The sequence below is a fragment of the Notolepis coatsorum genome (assembly GCF_963971535.1).
Source record: "Notolepis coatsorum genome assembly, chromosome: 4".
NCBI lineage: Eukaryota > Metazoa > Chordata > Actinopteri > Aulopiformes > Paralepididae > Notolepis > Notolepis coatsorum.
The window spans coordinates 118669157-118686557 of record NC_140168.1 but is presented as its reverse complement, the minus strand read 5'-3'; positions in this window follow the sequence as shown (position 1 = coordinate 118686557).

The window sequence follows — 17401 nt, the reverse complement described above, 5'->3', positions numbered from 1 at the left end:
TCTCTCGCTCTCTCTCTATTGCTCGCTCTCTCTCTCTTGCTCTCTCTCGCTCTCTCTCTCTCTGTTGCTCTCGCTCTCTCTCTCTCTCTTGCTCTCTCTCTCTCTCGCGCTCTCTCTCGCGCTCTCTCTCTCTCTCTCTCTTGCTCGCTCTCTCCCTCTCTCTCTCGCGCGCTCTCTCTCTCTCACGCTCTCTCTCGCGCTCTCTCTCTCTTGCTTGCTCTCTCTCTCTCTCTCTCTCTTGCACTCTCTCTCTTGCTCTCTCTCTCTCTTGCTCGCTCTCTCTCTCTTGGAGTCTCTCTCTTGCTTGCTCTCTCTCTCTCTCTCTCTTGCGCTCTCTCTCTTGCTCTCTCTCTCTTGCTCGCTCTCTCTCTTGCTCGCTCTCTCTCTCTTGGAGTCTCTCTCTTGGCCGTCACATTGGTTGTGCGTGGGCATTGCCCTTTGCTACACGTTGGCTCGGTCCCTTCGTTAGGTTTTACCTCATGGACATGACTGGGGGTTCTGTCTCCCAGGCGGTTCTGAGGTCTGGGACCTGCCCTGCGTCCCGCCATCAGGTGGGTTAGCAGGGGTGTGTGGGTGTGTGCCACGGGGTGATTGTCTGGGATGTGGCCTCACACACAGACAGTATATATACACACACACCTAGACACATGCATGCACACACATACCCCCCCCCCCCCCCCACACACACACACACACACACACACACAGGGGCGTAGCTGGGGGGGGGGGGAGGGTAGTTTAGGATGATTCCAAGGGCCCAGGTGTATTTATTGATACTATGTTTGTTTCTGAAGTGTGTGTGTGTGTGTGTGTGTGTGTGTGTGTGTGTGTGTGTGTGTGTGTGTGTGTGTGTGTGTGTGTGTGTGTGTGTGTGTGTGTGTGTGTGTGTGTGTGTGTGTGTGTGTGTGTGTGTGTGTGTGTGTGTGTGTGTGTGAGATATATAGAGAGAGAGGGGGGCTTTGGTAGACTATTGCATTGGTCCATTCATTGAAGATGAACGCAATGCGACATCCTTTACTAGGCTCACCCACCAACAGTGCAGGTGCTGAACTGCTGATCCGAATGTATAGGTAAAAACCATATTATGCGTTTTCATCAATAAATAAATGGCCAACATTTACACACACACACACACACACACAGCCTCGGGCAATATGTTGATTGTATGCCCAGCCTCGGGCAGTGCTATTATTTAAGAATACGTTGACTGTATGCAGAAAAAATTAAAAATAAATGTATTAATAAAAAAAGTAAAAAAATAAAAATAATACGTTTTTTATTTTATTTTTACCTTTAGGGGGGGGGGGGGGCTCGCGTTTAAAACTTGCACAGGGCCTCGCATTTCTCCCAGACGGCACTTATTTTTACCCATTCACTCACCGACGGCGGAGGCAACCATGCAAGGTGCCAACCTGCTCATCGGGAGCAATTAGGGGTTAAGTCTTGCTCAAGGACACATCTACACCCTGCCCGGGAGGAGCGGGAATCGAACCGGGAACCTCCGGATTGCCAGACGACTGCTCTACCTCCCAAGCCACTGTCGTGACATTAATCTCGGCTCTGTCAGGCTTAAGGGGTTTTAACTTGTGGAGCAATGATATCAATCTACTGATAGAAGAATGAGTACTTTGCTTTTGGTTTGTGTAGCTATTTTTGAAGGTTACACATTTTCTATTTTTAATTCTTTTATTTTATTATAATTTTTTGGCTTAATTTGATAAGAATATAGGACAGGCATACATAAGCATTACACTTCAGCCTGCCAAAATCAAAGACCGTTGACAGTCTGGAATGATTGTACATAATTATTGTATTGTGTGTGATGACTGAATAAAAAACTACTACTACTAAAAACTACACAAGCTGACTTCCGTTTTAGAGGAGTTGAAATAGCCATTTAATTTAGAGTGTTTTCATGTGGTGGTTTCTACATGGTCTGGAATCCTCATTCCAAATAAAAAATAATCATCCTTAATGCATATTTAAATAATTGATAGGTAGATATTTTAAGATTTAAGATTAGTTTATTAAGGACAATGCAAATTAATGAACATCATTTACATGAGTGTATGCATAACATCACAGCATGATAAGGACGTAAATATGCCGGGAATAGCACAGGGCTAATTTCCACCTGTAGTCCTATCTTGAGTCAGTGACTAAATGAAGTGAAAAGAAAATCAATGATTACCTTGGGTGTGTCCATAGTAGAGGTGTGTACTCAGCACTAAAACAAAGACAGAAATATTCAAATAATTCAGTACTAAACCAATGTCATGGTAGAGTGGTCTTACTGGACCAGCTGTTAAGTATTTGTATTTGTAGTGTTGAGTATTCCTTTACTCCAAACAGTACCCTATGACAAGTTACATCCTTTACACCAAGCTGAGGTAAACAGAGTGAAGAAATATGACCACTGTTCTGAAGGGCCAGATTAACAATGAGAATCTACGTTTTATTATTTTATATAACTTGTATATTATTTGTATATATAAGCTATATACCTTTAAGCCTCCGTTTGAATCATAGCATTATTCGCTTTCCTCATTGGACACCGCCCTTGGCATTGACGGCGCCAACAGTCGCGCCCCCCAGACAAGTTCAAAGACGAGTCCGGGCAAGTTGAGACATGCCCTTGGCCAGCGCATTGATTCCGGACAAGAGATTCGGTTGCGCTCTAGAAATCACTCTGAGTATATATTGTGAAAGGCGCAAGCAGCAGCAGTGCGAAACCTAAACATGTGAAGTGTGAAGTGAACCCAGTAACTAGTGTGAACCTAATGTAGTGTGCAGCATAACGAGAAGCGCGTGAACCTTAGCAAGTGTGTGTGGACTTAACGTAATTAGTATCAGAACACGAGGTGAACCTAACAGCAGAACGATTGGACATGTGAGCAGTGGAACCTACCGGCGGTGTATCGTTACGGATAACTAGTAGCTCCTTAGATACGACCTTGATATTGTAGAACCATTGTTGGTGGATTATAGTGAATTGTGTAAACGTAGTAACGTGGAGAAGAGCATCGTTAATACCATTGGCGTTTGGATTTAACTACACCTGAAGATCTGCATCGGGCTAGCTTCGAGGACGAAGCTAGCTAGCTATCATCACTGCCGTCGGGCATTGGATTAAGAGCTATTACCCTGCTATCGAGCACTTGGATTACAAGGACTGGATCCGTATGAGACCCCCTTTCTTCAGTGACCAGCAGGAGTATCCGCCTATTCTTCAATTCCTCTGGAGCTTACCACTCCGTGGGGGAAATCACCAGTCTCCAGCTATACCCTCGTTTGCCCTTATCGCCATCTCACTCCATGCAGCGTTCCGGTCTAGTATTATTAGCCTAGGAATTATTCATTCCCACTGACTTTGATACTCTGACATTCTACTATCATTCGCCATAAAAGAGCAACGTACTAATTCTCAGTTGTATATTTGACATTGCTAATAAAATACTGTAAACGTTATCTCTTTGTCACCGTGCCGTCTATTGAGTGTCTGCCATATTTAACTGTACTGTCTGGCAAGTAATAATAATAGTTAGTAGTGGTTTAATCTATCACAATCTTTAATACAGTCAGGGTTTTGTAACCCCTCAGTTACAATTGGTCCTTCGAGCCGGAGGGTATCAGTAATAATAATCATATTAATAATAATATGGCCAGCGGCGGACACTCTCCAAACGGCTCTCCCAAACTAGAGCGCCCTAGGCGCCAGCGTCAGCCCCCTCCACACTTGGAGAACTACGCTGTAGATCTACCTCCTAGCTTATCTAAATGGACGTTAAGCACGGATAAAATTAGTAGCTTAAGTATGCCCAACCTTATCGACCTGTCAGCCCCACTGGTAGAGACCCAAGCTGGTTTAAGCGAAACTGACTTAGCTCACGGGGGGGACAAGCGGGACATGACTTGACTATGCCCAAAGACCACCGCGCCACAGAGATGGACCTCGGAGCGCAAGAGGATAAAGAATGCGCCCCCGAGATGGACCTCGGCGCGCACCGGAGAAAAGAGCACCGCGCTCCCGAGATGGACCTCGGAGCGCGTAAAGAGAACAGGTCAACGCCAAGCCCTGTCAACTCCAGATCACCATCATCAGCGTCATCCCCAAGCGAGGCCGACCAGAGGTTAGCACAAGTCCTGATCGCCACGCTGACCGCTTCAACGGAAATAGAACGTCTCCAAGCGCAACAACAGAGTGAGCGCGAACATTCTAGACTGGAAAGAGAACGTCTCCAAGCGCAACAACAGAGTGAGTGCGAACATCTCAGACTGGAAGAGAGTCGCCTCCAGGCTGACGCCGCGATGACCATCAGACTGGAAGAGAGGCGCCTCCAGGCTGAAGAAAACATGGAGCGAGACCGCGCCAATGCGCAACGCGAGGCACAGCGTGACGCAGCCAATGCCCAGCGCGAGGCGGAACAAGACCGTGTGCAGGCGCAAATGATGGAGCAAGCGCTCCAGAGGGTGACTCCCCACTCCTCCACCCGGAGCTCCCGGAGATCATCACGACAAGGGTCGAGGGCACCTTCCCCTCCCCGACCAATCTACATGGGACCCAGCCAACGGGAAGAACCTACTTACGTCGCCGAGAAACTAACCAAGCGACTACAAAGCCTAGCGGAGGACGAGGGAGGACATAAAGCCCACACGCACGAACCCATCTCAGACCAGGAGGAACAGTGCAGCCCCGATCTCAGCCCCGACACGCTGCGTTACGAACCCCCAACCCGTCCCAGGGGTGAGTTTAAGCAACAGACAGCACCGAGGAGCAGTACCTGGGGGCCCGGCCTCTGGTTCCCACCCAGCACGAACCCACAACCCCACGTACGGGGAGACTCGCCAAGGAGGCCTCTCCCCCTACGCGCATCAGTGTCACAGCCATCCATGGCATCTTACATTGGGACACCCACATTCCCAGACTTTACGCGTGAAGACAGAGCGCAGTATACCGAACTGCGCATGTGTTTAGAGACCATTATGTCCGGAGTACAGGACGAGTCCTACAAATATGCCATCCTCCTTAAGCACCTCAAAGTACCCAGAGCGCACAACATAGCGCTGGCATACTCTAACTCAAAGACTCCCTACTCTGATGCCCTGGTGGCCCTCGACGCGCGTTACGGACGTACATGGGACTATGTCATTCAGGAGATACGGGAGATTGAACGTCTCCCCCCAGCTAAAGACAATCGAGCCCTGGATGACCTATCCATAAAAGTACAATCCCTGGTAGGGATGCTCGGGTCACAAAGAGAGAAGGGGATGTACGAGTTGTACGCCAACTCCAACGTGGAGCGGATATTAGAGAAGCTCCCCCCATCCCGCGAAGAACGTTTTCGGCGGCAAAGAGATCACCGTGACCCCCACGGCCCAGAACAATCACTCCTAGACCTTGCTGATTTCCTAGCCAGAGAGGTCAGCAGCCTACGGATCGACACCTTCGTGTGGGGCGGCTCTAACACTAAAGATGGACCGAGAAGGTTTAAAGACAACAGCAGGCCCATCACCGTGATGCACCAGGCCGAGTCGGTGCCGCGACAAAGGAGCCATAACCCCTCCCCCGCTAAGGGAAAATGGAAGATCGCATGCCAATATTGCGACAGTGAACACTGGCTGGCACAGTGCGACGCATTCAAGAGACTGACCATCGCCGAAATGGATCAGTGGATTGAGGCTGACCCCCCAGACGCCACTTACCGCGAATCACTGTGCGAGGCCCCCAAGCGAAGATTAGCTCTACAAGGCAACTCACCAACAGAAGTGCTCCACATCGACCCCGCGTATAGTGGGAGCCCCAGAGTGCTCATCAAGGTAGTACGAGTACTCCTCAGCCACGGAGACAAGGTACTCGACACCTACGCCGTCCTCGACGACGGGTCGGAGAAGACACTCCTCCTCGCCTCCGCCGCGACCCAGTTGGACCTGCGGGGCCCAGAGGAGACGATGACCCTCCGTACCATTAGTCGAGACTTAAAGAAAATAAAATGTGAAAACGTCTCGTTCACCATAGCAGCGATCGACCACCCTGAGAAGCGGTACAGCATCAGCAAGGCGCTCATGAGCGACGACATAGGTTTGTCACGCTACGACTACCCCATCCCACAGCTGATGGATAAGTACGACCACCTACGCCTACTGCCCATACCGCTCATCAGCGGAGCTACACCGACCCTACTCATTGGCTCTGACCACGCAGACCTCATTGTCCCAACCAAGGCGGCCCACATCGGACCCAAAGGATGCCCAGCCGCGGTTAAGACCCAACTGGGGTGCACGCTCCAGGGCCCCCTCTACGGACCTGCCAGCCAACCAACGACCACACGCTGCCTTTACACCAAGGTGAGCGACACAGAGCACACTCTCTTACAGCCCGTTGAGAGGCTATGGACATTAGACGCGATGCCATTCAAGACCGAACGCAAGATGGTTCGGCCCAAAGAGGACAAGTATGCCATCACTCTACTAGATCAGAAGACTACGAGAGTCAAGGTCGACGGAGTGTTCAGATACGCAACCCCACTCTTGAAGCGGGCGAAGATGCCGGTGAGAGAACCGTGGGCCAAGGAGCAGGGCTGGGAAGACCCCATACCCGAGTACCTAGCTACCCCATGGAGAGAGTGGGAGGGTGAACTTATCTCACTCCACGAGGTGGCCATCCCGCGGAGTCACTTCCCCCCTACCGTGCGACTGGAGAAGGGTCAGACAGACCTGCACGTCTTCAGCGACGCCTCAGAGGTGGCGTACGGAATAGCGGCCTACCTGAGGGCTCAAGAAGAGGGAGTTCCGAACTCCACCCCCCTCAGCTACGCTCCAAGCGACGTAGCTGACCTCGAACCCATCACCCCAAACTACCTCTTGATGGGGCGGCCGGACCCGGCCCTTCCTCAGACGGTGTACAGACAGGACGAGAGGAACGGACGGAGGATGTGGAGACACAACCAAGTACAGATCGACCAGTCTTGGGACCGCTTCCTCCTACGCTACCTACCATCCCTTCAAGCCCGTCAGAAGTGGGTAAAGGACAGGGACAACTTGAAAGTGGATACAGTCGTAATGATAATAGACCAGTCACTACCCCGAGCTACGTGGCCGGCCGGCCGTGTGAGCAGAGTGATTACTGGTTCCGATGGGAAGGTCAGAGCGGCAGAAGTCATCGTCCAAGGGCGGACTTACACCCGACCTGTAGCTAAGTTGATAGAGCTGCCGGAGATCCCTGACTCCCCTGACGACGACCATGACCCACTGACTTTGTAGATTGTTTCCAACTCCTCATAACACAGTATGGAGAAGTCGACTGGACATTAATATTAATCTGTGCCCATTTATTTACTAATTAGGTGCGGACTAATTAGGAGGCGGCTGTTCTGAAGGGCCAGATTAACAATGAAAATCTACGTTTTATTATTTTATATAACTTGTATATTATTTATATATATAAGCTATATACCTTTAAGCCTCCGTTTGAATCATAGCATTATTCGCTTTCCTCATTGGACACCGCCCTTGGCATTGACGGCGCCAACAGTCGCGCCCCCCAGACAAGTTCAAAGACGAGTCCGGGCAAGTTGAGACATGCCCTTGGCCAGCGCATTGATTCCGGACAAGAGATTCGGTTGCGCTCTAGAAATCACTCTGAGTATATATTGTGAAAGGCGCAAGCAGCAGCAGTGCGAAACCTAAACACGTGAAGTGCGAAGTGAACCCAGTAACTAGTGTGAACCTAATGTAGTGTGCAGCAGTAACGAGAAGCGCGTGAACCTTAGCAAATGTGTGTGGACTTAACGTAATTAGTATCAGAACACGAGGTGAACCTAACAGCAGAACGATTGGACATGTGAGCAGTGGAACCTACCGGCGGTGTATCGTTACGGATAACTAGTAGCTCCTTAGATACGACCTTGATATTGTAGAACCATTGTTGGTGGATTATAGTGAATTGTGTAAACGTAGTAACGTGGAGAAGAGCATCGTTAATACCATTGGCGTTTGGATTTAACTACACCTGAAGATCTGCATCGGGCTAGCTTCGAGGACGAAGCTAGCTAGCTATCATCACTGCCGTCGGGCATTGGATTAAGAGCTATTACCCTGCTATCGAGCACTTGGATTACAAGGACTGGATCCGTATGAGACCCCCTTTCTTCAGTGACCAGCAGGAGTATCCGCCTATTCTTCAATTCCTCTGGAGCTTACCACTCCGTGGGGGAAATCACCAGTCTCCAGCTATACCAGGGGTCGGCAACCTGCGGCCTCGAGGCCGCATGCGGCTCTTTAGCCAATCAGCTGCGGCTCCCTGCCAAAAAAAAAAAAAAATCTTTTTTTTTTTACTTTTTTTTTCTCTTATTTTGGAGATCGATGTCATACTGTGACACTGAAATGAAAAAATATTTCATCAATTAGGATATTTAGTCAACAAAAGGCTTGCCTGTATGCCTGATATGTGGTGCGAAATTTGCGAACAACGAAAAATGTTTATAGATTTTCCACAAATAAGGGAAGGACTCTAATAGAGCTGCATAGTTCAGGGTTTTATTTCAAAGTAGGTCTACAGATGTCAGTGTTTTTTCTCCTTTTCTGTGTTTTATTTCAAAGTAGGTCTACACATGGTAGTCTTTTTTCAAAGTGGACTACTTTTTATTTGATAAATGTTCCACAAATAAGGGAAGGACTCAAATATACCTGAATAGTTCAGGGTTTTATTTCAAAGTCGGTCTACAGACACCAGTGTTTTGTCTCCTCTTCTGTGTTTTATTAAAAAATAGGTCTACACAGCCAGTATTTTTTCTCCTCTTCATAAGAGTTTGAGGTTTTCCTTTGTTAGAACAGGTAAAAACAGCAATTAAAAAGTCAAAATGTTTCTTTTTGTTGCTTTATAATCCCATTAATGCAACAAACTGTGTGCTATAAGTATAAAGTATAATAAATCGCAAATTACTTTGGGTATGCAATTGTCAGGCGTTTTATGCTAAATGTGGGGTATGCTTGGGGATATATAAAACGTTATACACTGTGTTATCTTCATTTTAAGGGTAATTAGGTTGTGCGGCTCCCTGAGCATTTTATTTTGTGGGACGGGGGAAAAGTGGCTCTTTTGATACTAAAGGTTGCTGACCCCTGAGCTATACCCTCGTTTGCCCTTATCGCCATCTCACTCCATGCAGCGTTCCGGTCTAGTATTATTAGCCTAGGAATTATTCATTCCCACTGACTTTGATACTCTGACATTCTACTATCATTCGCCATAAAAGAGCAACGTACTAATTCTCAGTTGTATATTTGACATTGCTAATAAAATACTGTAAATGTAACTGAGGGGTTACAAAACCCTGACTGTATTAAAGATTGTGATAGATTAAACCACTGCTAGTTATGTACTTTAATTACTGGCCAAACAGTACATCAAATATAGATGGTGAACACCCACAAGAACACGGCATTGACACAGAAATACTATTGGAGGGTAATTTATTATTATTAGGCAACGTTAGGTTACAGAATGAGAATTAGGGTCGCGCTTGTATGGCGAAGAATATACGTAAAGTCAGTCAAGAGCATAAGTCACTAAGAATAGCAGGAATCCTACGATGGGTCTAAGCTGACGCCACCTGTTGTATAGTAGCAATTATATAGGGCAACACCGGTACCAACTGGAGACAATGGGTTCCCTCCGGGGTGTAAGGCCTGGAGGGTAGAGGAATGTTCGGGTACTCCGTCTGATTCAATGGGGAATAAAGAGACTCCAGGTACAGGAGTCTGTGCTTGTACTCCCTTGATCAGCAGCAAAAGCAATAGTTGTAATCCAAGATGCTCGACAGCATTGACGACAGCTAGCCAGCCCCGTCCACGAGGCAGGCCCGAGTGGTAATCCTCACGAGGTTAAATCCCAAACGATAGTGGAAATCAACGGTGCTCTTCTCCGGTAGTCACGTCCCAAATCAATATAATCCAACCAGGAATGGTTCTGCAATCGCCGGCGCCGATTCTCCTGTGTACATGTCCAACGGTTCTCGCCTAGGACTCCTCGGGTGTGGGCGACGTATTTAGGCCACACAGCCTGGATAAGTGCACTAGCTAAAGACACGACGAACCGATGGGTAATGCTACACACGGAAGAACTGTGGCCGCACGATATACAATAAATGATCGACTATTGACTTCACATTAGATTAAGTCGAACTCAACGTTACTTCATTAAACTCTGACACTTTAACATTCTATTCGCACGCGGTTCTCAATGCTCTATTTAGACGCAAGGTTGCTCACTTCACTGCACGTTGACTCGTGGTGAAGGTGGGTAAGGTTTAGGTAAGGTACTGCTGTTTACACCTGCGCCGTATTTATACTTAAGTGAATATCTAGTCCCAACCTCAGTCCTTGTCTCGTATTACTACGCTGACTCTGGGCATGTTCTGACATGCCTGCAGTTGTCTTTGAACTTGCCGTTGGGGGCTTGCGCGTTGGCGCCTGGGGGCGCTGTCCAATAGGAGAGCGAATATTACTCTGGTCTGTACGCAGGTAAAGGGATATTCCGTGTATATATATAAATAATATACAAAGTATATCAAACGATACATATATATATTCAGTTTAATCTGGCCCTTCACAACAGTAAACGTTATCTCTTTGTCACCGTGCCGTCTATTGAGTGTCTGCCATGTTTAACTGTACTGTCTGGCAAGTAATAATAATAGTTAGTAGTGGTTTAATGAAATCGATCACAATCTTTAATACAGTCAGGGTTTTGTAACCCCTCAGTTACAACCACGTTGATCACAACCTCACAGTGATAAAGTGAGGACAAGATTCTGCTGCTCTGTGATAGAAAAGCCTCCCAACACAAAAATGTTTCATAATTCTGTATAAAACACAGAAATCCAGTATTGTACTCACAGAATAGCACACAAAGAAAGGTGTGCCTCATCTTCTCCTGCTGATGAGAGACTGAGCTACTCTGACTAAACCTTCTACCTACTTCCTATTCTTAAAACATTGCTGTGTGAAGCAAGATACAGAGAGAGAGAGAGAGAGAGAGAGAGAGAGAGAGAGAGAGAGAGAGAGAGAGAGAGAGAGAGAGAGAGAGAGAGAGAGAGAGAGAGAGAGAGAGAGAGAGAGAGAGAGAGAGAGAGAGAGAGAGAGAGCCATACGTGGCGTTATGAGGTCAGTTAATTTTTTTGTCCAACTTCTCCTTTGGTGAATTCAGCCTCTCTCTCCTTCCTTCCTCATTATTAGGAGAGAGAGAGGTGCATAGACATCTGGCTTGAGAATAAACTGATCGGTTTCATGTCAGAGGTTGAGGAAATCAACCTGGACTAGTTTCCACAGGTAAACACAACAGACATCAGATGAAGGTGTAACAGGTGAACACAACAGACAACAGATGAAGGTGTAACAGGTGAACACAACAGACATCAGATGAAGGTGTAACAGGTGAACACAATATACATCAGATGAAGGTGTAATTGATTGATTGATTGAAAAGTGTATTAACAGATTGCAGAATGGGTACAGTACAGTACAGCTCAATACATACAATTGTTAAGAGGATGCAGACCTGAGAAAGACTTTCGTCTTGTTTCCATCAGGGTCCCCCATTTTCAATTCATCATATGACACACACGACATACAGATAGACAGTACTGCTACATCTATACATTTATGACATACCAGATTTTCAAATAAAGTACTGTTTGTGATACTAAAAAAATCCAGAAAAAGAGTGTATATACATTTGACATAGAAACTGTGCATTGGGGGAGGTTGGGTAGGTGGGGTGGGGCTGTACATTGGAGGTGGGGGGGGGGGCACTGTACATTGGAATACTGACATACATTTGACATAGAAACTGTACATTGGAGGAGGTTGGGTAGGTGGGGTGGGGTTGGGTGGGGCTGTACATTGGAATACTGACAAAGCCATGCTTGGTCTTTATTGTACAACTGGGTTAGGACATTTGTAGGGGCCAGTTTTGAATTGCAGTCTCCCGTAGGTGTTCTTTGAGAGTGTTTTTGAAGGTGGGTAGTGATTCACATTCCTTTACAGCTTTGGGTAGGGCGTTCCACATTGTTGTGGCATAATTGCGAAACGTGTTTAGTCCCTTGTTTGAGCCGAATCTGGGTTTTACATGATTTGTGGAGCTCCCTCTGGTGTTGTGATCGTGGTATTCACTGACCTTTGGGAAGTATTTTGTCATGTACATGGGTACCTTGGTCGTGTAGTGTATCTTGTAGACCAGGCCCATTGCAAGTTGCTGTACTCTGTCGTCTACTCTAAGCCATCCTAGGTTGGCAAAGTGTGCAGGGGTGAGGTGGGTTCTAGGAGTAAGGTCAAGCAGTAGTCTGACTAGTTTGTTTTGAGATGTTTGTAATTTGGTTTTTAGTGCCTTTGAGGTGCTTTGGTACCATGAGGTGCAAGCATAGTCGTAGTACCCTTGAATGAGTGCTCCTGCCAGAGTCTTCAGGGTATTCTTGTTTACCAGGGAGGAGATCCGGTACAAGAATCGAGTTCGTTGATTGACTTTTTTTATTACATTGGATGCCATTTTGTCACAGGAAAGATTAGCCTCTAGGATGGAACCCAGGTAGGTAATTTCATCTTTCCTTGTGACAATATTGTCACCCACTGTAACTGAGAAGCCGTCGGTCTTGCTGAGTTTGTTATTTGAACCGAAGAGAATGGACTCTGTTTTGCCCATGTGTAATGATAGTTTGTTATCAGCGAGCCATATGCAGATTTTGCCTAGTTCCGAGCTGAGGGCTTTTTCAACCTGTAACTTGTTCTTGTCAGAGACCAGCAGGGCTGAGTCGTCCGCAAACAGGAACAAGTTGCAGTCACAAGCTGACGACATGTCATTTGCATAAATTAGGAACAGTAGTGGTCCTAGTATGCTTCCTTCCTAGTATGCTTCCTTGTAACAGGTAAACACAGGAGACAACAGATGAAGGTGTAACAGGTGAACACAGCAGACAACAGATGAAGGTGTAACAGGTAAACACAGCAGACAACAGATGAAGGTGTAACAGGTGAACACAATAGACATCAGATGAAGGTGTAACAGGTAAACACAACAGACATCAGATGAAGGTGGAACAGGTAAACACGGCAGACAACAGATGAAGGTGTAATCTCTTCATGTGGAGATTTGATTACAATGTGTGAAAAACAGGATACGGGAATTGTGGTGGCCTGAACGCAGAACAGACTGGTGACAAGAACTAATCTAAACTACCTGACCACGATACTCACCTGAGCTAAAGCAATTACCGGATGGGGAAAATAGGAAAGGGACAGCATTTTTTTTTAAAGGCTGTACGCCGCTGCCCTGTTAAATGTAAAGTAAATGTAATGTTAAATTACTGTTAAATGTAAGTAATAATATGATTGAATATAACTGCACTTTAACTGTTCCACAAGAGGGCGCTATAGGCGTAAGGAGACGCAACTATAGCAGCTGACGTCAGGTAGCAGGTATAAGGGAATGTTCCCTCCCCCTCTGTCTCTCTCTCTCTAGCTCTCACGGAGAGCAGGTCTCGTGTTGGAAATGTACATATGAAATAAACCACGCTAGTTAAGGCTAAAGAGGACCTCGTTGTCATGAACAGTTATTTTGCTCCCCAGGTGACTCTGTCAACAGGTTATGGGCCCAGATCACGGAAGAGCAAAATAACGATAGCTAGTTAGCTGAAAAGTTTAGGCTAGTTTAGCAGCGGGAGAACCGGGAGACGCTAAAGCTAAGCTAACGGGCAGCTAAGCTAAGCTACAATCAAAAGATGGCGACCAGAGGCAGGAGCAAGTGGCCCACGTTTAACGGAAGGGCAGAAGAATACGAGCTCTGGGAAGAGCGTATGTTGTGCTGTATGCACGGAGTGGGGCTGAAAAAGACAATTTTGACGGGCCTCACAGGAGAAATAACGGAGGTCGCGCGAGCCCTGGATACTAAGCTGAATGCTGACGCATACTGCGAGCTAGCACCACTCCTAGACAACACGAGCTTGGGGCTGATATTCCGGGACACAAAGGACAAAGGCAGAGAGAGTCTAAAAGTGTTAAGAGAACACTACATCGGCAGAGGTAGGCCCCGGATTGTATCCCTGTATATAACTTTGACCGCGCTGAAGAAAGCTAACACAGAGACTGTGACTGAATACGTCATCAGGGCGGAACAGATCATCACAGCGCTCAATAGTGCAGGAGAAGCACCGAGCGATGGACTAATGATGGCGATGGTTATGAGGGGACTACCGGAGATGTATAAACCATTCACACTGTTGGTGACACACAGTTCAGCGGACATGTCGCTGGGGGAGTTCAAGGCCAAGCTGCGGAACTTCGAGGCCTCAGAAGACTCAGACCCGGTCGCCAAAGAGGCGGGAGAAAGGGTAATGAAGGCCCGGGCAGCACCAAAGAAAAAGGCCGGACCCCTCACGGAGATGTCGTGTTGGCGATGTGGAGAAAAGGGTCACCGAAAAGATAAGTGCATAAAAACCGTGGTGTAGTTTCTGTGGAACTTCGGGACATGCGGACAGAATGTGTAGAAAGAAGAGCGAACAGAGCGATTATGCGCACGTGCAAGATGGCGGCTGTGTGCAAGATGGCGGCAGCGGTGGACATGAGGCGAGTCGAGACGACGCCCGGAGAGCAGCGGGAAGAGAGGACTTCACCTTCGGGGCGCAGACAGCATACGCCACCCAGTCAACGCAGCAGCAGCAGGTCCAAAGGAAGGGACTGATCGTGGACACAGGTGCGTCGTCCCACATTATCAACGACAGGAACCGATTCAAGAACTTTGACAGCACCTTCGAGCCGGAGAGACACAGCATGGAGCAGGCAGACGGGAAGCGCATATTTGGGTTGGCGCAGGGGAGAAGAGACTGGAGACGCACAGGTATGCCTCGTAGACAGTGAGGGGCGCCGGTGTACAGTGACGTTGAAGAACGCCCTCTACATACCCTCGTTCCCACAAGAACTATTCTCTGTAAAATCTGCTACTGCAAACGGTGCCAAAGTGTTCTTCAATGAAGGTAACAATGTTCTTGTGGAGCCTGACGGTACGAGGTTTAACATTGAGGTGTACAAGAGAATGTATTATCTACAAACAGAATGTAATGAAAATGATATGTGTAATGTCAGTCATGATATTCAGACATGACATGAGATCATGGGTCATTGTAATTACGAGGATATACTGAAGCTGCAGGCGGTGACAGTAGGCATGCACATTAACGGTGAAAAGCATGATTGATTGAAAACTTTATTAACAGATTGCAGAATGGGTACAGTACAGTACAGCTCAATACATACAATTGTTAAGGGGATGCAGACCAGAGAAAGACTTTCGTCTTGTTTACATCAGGGTCCCCCATTTTCAATTCATTGTAACATATATGACATACATGACATGCAGATAGACAGTACTGCTACATCTATACATTTATGACATACCAGATTTGCAAATACAGTACTGTTTGTGATACGAAAAGAGTCCAGAAAAAAGAGTATATACATTTGACGTAGAAACTGTACATTTGAGGAGGTTGGGTAGGTGGGGGGGGGGGGGGGGGGGGACTGTACATTGGAGGTGGTTGGTTGGTTGGGTGGGTGGGGGGGAGGTTGGGTAGGAGTGGGGGGAGGTTGGGTAGGAGGGGTGGGGGGGTGACACTGTACAACTGTACAAGCAAAACTGTACATTGGAATATTGACAAGACCATACTTGGTAATTTACTGTACATTGGAGGGGGTTGTGTTAGGACATTTACAGGGGCCAGTTTCGAATTGCAGTCTCCTGTAGGTGTTTTTTGAGAGTGTTTTTGAAAGTGGGTAGTGATTCATAGACCTAACAAAGAATGTGATGTGTGTATAAAGGGAAAGTTCACTCAAACAAGGAACAGAGGTCCCACAGAAAAAGGTAAAGACAGCACTTGAGCTAGTTAACACAGATCTAGCCGGTCCAGTAAATAATGAGTCCATACGTGGCTTTAAATATGTGCAGTCTTTCACAGATGTGTGTACAGGAGCAGTGTTTGTTTACTTTCTCAGAGCAAAGAGTGACACACTCCAGGCCACAGAAAAATTCCTTGCAGATGTAGCTCCGTATGGCAGCATAAAATGCTTAAGGTCCGATAACGGAACAGAGTTCACAAATAGAGAGTTCCAGTCACTGCTGAGAAGGTACAAGATCAGACACGAGACGTCCTGTCCTTACTCCCCACACCAGAACGGGATAGCAGAGAGGGAAGGATGCACTCTTTTTGAAATGGCTAGGTGTAAGCTAATAGATGGTAACTTATCTAAGAGTCTATTGTGAGGTTTCGCCTGTTCCCTGGACCTTTAATTCCCTGTTCTCCTCACCTCACCAGCCCCCACCCTTGCGTTGTTTTACTCTCCTCTGCTCTTCAACAGCCCACACCCTTGGACTACCTGTCACAGCTGTGATAAGTTATGATTAGCGCCCCAGAGGGCTTTAAATACCTGGACTTCCCCTCCAGTCCTCGTCGGGTCGTTCTGTATCTGTATCTATATGCTACCATCTACCGCCGCGCTCCTGGTGAGACATCGTCATCGCTCTCTATTCTTCCACGGGAGGATTCCTTTGTTTCTCACTGGGAGACGTTGTGCCATTCTGTATGCTGGTTCTTCTCCGGCGTGAGACGAGGTGCCAGCCATCGCCACCTGTCGCCGTTTGCCTGGAGTGGGACACAGTCTGCGCTCTCTAATTCCCTACGGGAGGTTTTCCAGTGTCCCACTCCAGACCCCAAGCCGGCGCGCTCCTACTCCAGACGCGCTCCAACTCCAGACGCGCTCCTACTCCAGACGCGCTCCACTCCAGACCCCAAGCCGGCGCGCTCCAACTCCAGACGCGCTCCTACTCCAGACGCGCTCCAACTCCAGACGCGCTCCTACTCCAGACGCGCTCCACTCCAGACCCCAAGCCGGCGCGCTCCTACTCCAGACGCGCTCCAACTCCAGACGCGCTCCCACTCCAGACGTCAGGCCGGCGCGCTCCAACTCCAGACGCGCTCCTACTCCAGACGCGCTCCACTCCAGACCCCGAGCCGGCGCGCTCTTCAAGCCGGCGCGCTCCTACTCCAGACGCGCTCCTACTCCAGACGCGCTCCACTCCAGACCCCGAGCCGGCGCGCTCCAACTCCAGACGCCGCTCCTACTCCAGACGCTCAAGCCGGCGCGCATCGCTTCCTAATCCTCTACGGGAGGATGCGTCTCTTCACTTCCGAGGAGGATCTCCTTGCCAGGCCTCCGCCGTCTGAACCCTGCCATCCCTGTAAGCAGCTCTGGCCCTCGCCCTGTCCAAGGCCTTAACCCTGTTTTCTCTGTCCCTGTCTCCAGCCCGCCTCCCCGGGCCTCTGTCCCTGTTCCCCTCTCCAGTGCCCCTGTTCCTGCC